Genomic DNA, 6,271 nt, shown 5'->3' with positions numbered 1-6,271 from the left:
GATCAATCCACACTCTAGTGGCCAACACAGATGGATCTTAGTAGCCACTGACTACTTCACCAAGTGGATTGAAGCAATCCCTACCAGGAAGGCTGATCATAATGTGGTCATGAAGTTTTTAATTGAAAATATCTTTACCAGATTTGGTTGTCCACATAAATTAGTCATAGATAATGCAACAACCTTCAGGGAAAAATAATTGGTGGAAATGTGTGATTCAATGGGTATTAAACTGACTCATTCCACCTCATACTATCCTCAAGGCAATGGTCTAGTAGAATCCTCTAACAAAAGCCTGATAAGGATAATCAAAAAGCTGTTAGAGGACAACAAAAAGAATTGGGATTTTAAGCTCAAGTATGCATTGTGGGTTGACAGAGTGACCATTAAGAAATCCACAGGGAATTCTCCATTCAAGCTGGTGTATGGCGCTGACGCTGTATTCCCAATTCAGTTAACTCTCCATGTGGTGAAGTTCCTGCAACAAGAACAGAATGAGGAAGAGGACATGGCAAAAAGGATCACTGGATTAGTAGAGATACATCAGATCAGGGAACATCTGGTAGAAAGGTCTATAGCCCAGCAAAAGAGGATCAAGGAAGCTTTTGACAAAAAGACAAAATCAAATAATTTTCAGGTTGGAGACTTGGTTCTGAAGTGGGATGCACTAAAGGAAAAGAAAGGAAATTGTGGGAAGTTTGATGCTTTCTGGACAGGGCCTTTTGTCATTTCTCAGATTCAAGTGAACAACACCTTCATACTGAAAAGTATGGGAGGAGAAGCAGTTTTTGATGGCCCAGTTAATGGGCGTTTTCTGAAAATTTATGTGATTTAAGGTCTTTTGGCCTTAAAATTGTAAATATTTGGTTTTATCAGTCTTAGTGTAGGTTCAGTCAGACTCCATGCCCAATGGAACCCTAGGAATTTTGCTAATTTGTTTTCATCGGAAAGGCATTGATCTGCAGGTTCTTGAGACCTCACAGGGAGGATCTCATCCCCAGAAGGAGCCAGTGTTAGCTTTGCTACTCAACGATCATTTTCTGAGGTCAGGAATAGGCTTGGTCTGCTTGATTATGCGCAGAAGGACTCCACACAAGTCGCTATCTCCTTCCTTCCCCTATCCCGCTTATCCCTCCTTCAGTTCTATTCCCTCTGTTTTTCCTATAAACTCTATAAAATCGCCCTTTCAAACCTTAAGCCCCGGGCGCTTAACCCATGAACCCGTGCCCATATGACCCTCCGTGATCACATGACCCCGTGCTTCCGCAACCCTTCATCATCCTTTGATCACAGCCATTGATCGTCCTGATCCAATGGTCCCCGCCGCCAAAACCTTTTTCCCCCACGCGCTAAACCCTGTTTATTTCCCCGCCGTCCGATCGTTTGCCGCGTGATCCGATGGCATTCGCACCTCCCGCGCCCGTAAGATGCCCGCACGTTAACCCGCGGGGAAAGCGGTTTTCTACTGGTCCCATATGCCACGCGTCACGCGATGACTCGTATCGCGAGCCCGCATACGTTTACCACCCACCTCCGAAAAGCAGTGCGGGAAATACCACTTACCGCCCATCGTACCGTCCCTCACTCGTTATCCTCTGCTTATCTTCCACCCTTGATGATCGTTAGATCTGCCCGTATAAGATCTGATGGCCCTCATTTATCCCACTCACATACCTCCCGATACTCCTTATCAAGCGCTCTCCGCCGTCCATCCATGCAATCCAACGACTGATCTTCCTCCTCCATTCATCCTCCATGCAATCCTCTTATCCTCGACCTGTACCATGCAACTGAAGGACGAAGGCGGCCATCTATCAGTTTCTAGTGCATTACTACTTCAACTACTACATTCAACGCATTGTGTACCCTAGAGGAAGAAGGATGATGCCAAAGAAGAAACTTACATTCAGCAGTTAAGGAATTTCATCCTTTACGACACTTCACCTGCTCAAGGAGTACAATAGAGTACCAGAGAATGTCAAATTCATTCATTGAAGCAGCAGGTCGTAGTAGAGGCCCATTTTAGATAGTTAAAGTGGTTGGTGGTCCATTATGACCCCTCCACGCATAGAATAGCAGAGCATTTTTGTAATCAACCTCTATATATACCTAGAAGACAGATGTAATGAGGGTTGATGGTTGTAGTTTTGATGTAAGGTTCAACTTCTGGAGACTGTAACTACTTTGATACTTTCAGCGTATGGTCTTCATTTTCAGCTAATACAAGATTCTTTTGTTGTTAATTGCTCACTTTCCATTTCTACTCTGTTCTAGGCTGTGCCTATTATGCATTTGTTCATATGCTCTTGATATTTAGCATTAGAGGGGTTGTCATCGCACCTCTGTGTTGAATTCTAGTATGTATCATTGAATGTGTTATGCAGGTTCCTGTTTACTTAGTGCCAAAGAGCTATCATCCTGTTTGTGCATTGGGAAATAGATTTGTAGACCTCTCTACTAGTTGCAGCCGGCCATCACATGGTCTTGTGCATCTGTTGTGTGGTCAGTGCTCTCCATTTTCACTTCATCCTCAAACTGTGAGTAATTGGTGGTCTAAAGCCTTGTAGTATGGGGGTGTTCACCCATGTCTGGAGTTAAGCATAGTAGAAGTGGTTATCTGGCTTGGACAAGCATCATTCCTTCCACTCATCCATTTCCAACATTTTGTTGAGTTTGTAATGTTCCCGAGCATCTCTGAGATAGAACCTAGGAGAGTTTCTTGGGGTGATAACAGTATGACCCTCATGGAGTCATAAATAAACTAAGGCTCAAAGTCAAATTGGTTCCTTTCATACATGATCCTAGTCTAGACATTGAGAGATTTTCCAACCAGTCAGAATGGTTGGAAAATGATTTTATAGATGTGGAGAATATTGTAGTAGATGTGGATAATACTTTGATAGATGTGGAAAAGTATATTGATTCTATTTCCTTTCTACAGGTTCCAACCCTAGAAGAACAAATGAATATTCCTCCTATTTTGCAGACTCTAGCCAATGAAGACAAAAATGCAAAAAGAACCAGGGAAGAAGGTTCTAGCTCAGCAATGGACACTACAGATGACCAATTTGAGATCAATTACAGGAAGAGGCCCAAGCTTAATCCTGTAACTGAACAAGAAGACACCATTGATACAGTGGAAATAACTGACACTGAAACAATGGTTGGAAGGAATAAAGGCCTAGCAGCTTCAGAAGAAACACATCATCCCTCCACTTCAAACACTCAACTTATTGAGAAATAGCTTAGCATTGAAGTCTCTTCATCCAACAAGCCTGTGGATAAAGAGAAATATATTAAAGAGAAATTCAAGGAAATTAAGTTAGGGAATGAGGCATTGAAGGCTGAGACTTATGCCCATTACTTCAAGAAAACACCTGCCAATCAAAATAGGTTAATGTTATCCTTTGACATTAAGATTGGGAAGATGCAAATGGCATTCATGCAACCTATAGTCCAGCAACCCAAATCATCAGCTGACTACAAGAAAACGGATTTTGAAGTTTTGTCTAGGGATGTTCACCCTATTGACCAAATCGAATTCCATAAGTAGGCAAGTGAGATGATCTATTCCACCATGACAAATAAATTTATGATTGTGCACAAACTCCAAATCTCTCTGGATAATATCACAACCTAGTAGAAGCTGGAAAAGGCATCCTCATAGGACAAGCACAACAAAATCAAGTCACTGGAAGACTTGGTGATTGAGCTTGGGTATAATCCCAATGATGTCAAAGCTGCAGAGAAATTGATAAAGAAGAAGAATGAGGATATTGTTGCTTTAAAGAAACAATTGAAGCTGCCTCATTCAGAGCATCCACAGACCAAGGAGGTCTTAGAAAGCCAAACATAGCAAGAGGAGATGATGGACCTCATTCTCCACCTAAATGATCAATTGAAAGAAATGGAGAAGGAGTTGGGTAGCTTAATATAGCTAAAACAGGCTAGCCTTGAGACATCCACTGCCACTACCATTCCAACAGTCACTACAGTAGTACCATCAACCTTGGCAGCTTCATTGGCCCCATAGCTCCACTGGATACAACACTTCCAGCTGCAACAACATCTACATCAGCAACAGGTTCAACAACAGCAGCAGCTCAGCCAAATGATGAGGCAAGAAAATTGGTCAAAGCAATGGAGGACATGTCCATTCAGACCATGGAAATAAACAGACTAAAAGAACAAATGAAAAGTTTGGAGGATGAGAAGAAATTGGCACAGATAATGCACAAAAATGAAGTTCAAAAGTCGACCAGGTTGACTGAGAGGATAAAGAACCTAGAGAAAGAGTTAACATTGAATGAGGCACTTGGCCAAGCTAAAGAACAACTATGGGCCAATATCATTGACTCTGTCAATGATATGTGGCCATCTATACAAGTCATCTTTGAACAAAATGGTCTAGTCAAAGAGGCTACAAAAGAAATTCAGAGAGTTAAAGCTGAACTTGGAGACATGCCAGAAGAAGCCACCAGAATAATCCACTTCCTTAATTCTAAAAATAAATATGAATTGCAGGAGCTGGACATAGCTGACAGGACTGGCACCATACTAGAGGTGAAAAATGAGCTCACCAAAAGAAATTTAATGATGAACCTTGAGGACAAATGCCAAACCATGTAGCTGGCTATAGACAGGTTCATGGTTAAGTTTGATGCTTTAAGGCAGAAAGGTCTTCCAAATCCCTTGGTGATAAATGACAGATTAATGCCTCATGAGGACTACAACAAGAAGATCAGAGAAGCGGTTAGAGATCAAGCCAATAATTCATCCATGAAAGGGGTGCCTATAGGAAAGGTTCTGTACCAGACATTTGAGAACTTGTTTTACCTCCAGCATGAGGTAAAACACCTTTTTGTGAATAAACCCACCTTTTCCAAGTACACTGAAGCAGATGAAATCTACAGAAAAATGGTAAATATCAAATTACCAAATGCAGATATTTGGGAGAAATTAAATGACTTACTATAAAAGGGCAAGGTAAAAGTCAAAATAGAGCAGTAAAAGAAAGGCAAATGACCAGCTCAAAGGAAAGAGTATCAGATGAAAGAGTATCAGTTAAAAGCCAAAGTAAAAAGAACATTCAACGTGGAAGACTATTAGGTCCTTATAATACTAGTGATGCCCCCATTACTATTGTAGTTGTATCCCTTATTAATATTGTTGTGCCCCTATTGTCCCCATATTGTATTATTGTGCCCCATAGAATCCCTCTATTGTTATTTTTGTGCCTTTATATTATTATTGTTAGGTCAGCTTGGTTATATTGTGACCCCTTAGACTCTTATATATAGAAAGGAGGTTTTGTCATTTGAATCATCCAAGAATTGTTCATTTGTGTAATGTAAAGGAGTTTTCCCCTTCGAAGAGGTTGAATCCTGAGGCGTTTATCTCTCTTTTCTATCTTTTTGTGAGCTGGTTTCATAACATTTGGTATCAAAGCTTTGGATTCTAGGGTTTGGCTGCTCTAAACAGGACATTGTGGAATTTGCTCTATAACTTTTTTCCTGTGATGTTTCAGATGCTAAAACAAAAACCCATTTGGGCCGAAATCATTATGAACCTTGGGTTTGAATTTTAGAGCTTTTCGCGTTATATTTGCGGAGATATGATCTAAGGAATTTGGCCTTTTTGTAGACTCCCGAATTTCATTCCAAATAGGTGACCTAGGGAAAATCGTCATAACTTTTGTTTTGAGAATCAGATTGAAACCTTGTAAGAAGTTACAAAAATAAGACGGACTGTAGTTTATTGTGTATATTTTTTAGATCCGAAGGTCAAAACAGTGAGACGTGGCACTTCATACAAGTTTGCTCTTATGAAAAGGTCTATAATCAGGTCATCTTGGGCGATTGTGCATAACTCTACCTTGGAGAATCTAAATTAAATCAGACTGGTGGCATTGGAAAGAGGAAACAGAGGGCTACTTTAGGTCACAATTTCAGAATTGGATGATCCGAAATTACAAAGTTACATCAGATTCAATATCGAGCTCCTACAAAGTGAAAAAAAGGTGTAGTTTTTTTTTTTTTTATTTTGCATAAGCTTGGTTTGAAAAATTAGTTTGAAGGAATTCAAATAGCATAGTAAAACATTATTATCGGTAATTGATGACTCGAGGAAAGAAAATGCAAACACCTAGTAAGCAACCTGAAAGCTCTAGCATGACTCATGAAGAAGAGGAAGAAATGAAACATGATATATTAAAATTACGAGACCAAGTGCAACAAATGTCACTCGCACAAAAAGTAATAGAATCTAAGAT

General features: G+C 40.3%; 1 pseudogene; it reads right to left on the bottom strand.

Moving 5' to 3' along the window:
• Positions 1–413: 413 nt before the first annotated feature.
• Positions 414–6,271, bottom strand: part of LOC149156637 (1-phosphatidylinositol-3-phosphate 5-kinase FAB1A-like) — a 39,977-nt pseudogene continuing 34,119 nt past the window's right edge.

This window comes from Pinus tabuliformis, chromosome 9 (assembly GCF_031772625.1).
Source record: "Pinus tabuliformis cultivar Carrire ecotype Pingquan chromosome 9, CPIR1, whole genome shotgun sequence".
In the NCBI taxonomy this organism is placed as follows: domain Eukaryota; kingdom Viridiplantae; phylum Streptophyta; class Pinopsida; order Pinales; family Pinaceae; genus Pinus; species Pinus tabuliformis.
Note: the sequence above shows the minus strand (reverse complement) of the source record. Positions and strands in the feature narration are given on the sequence as shown.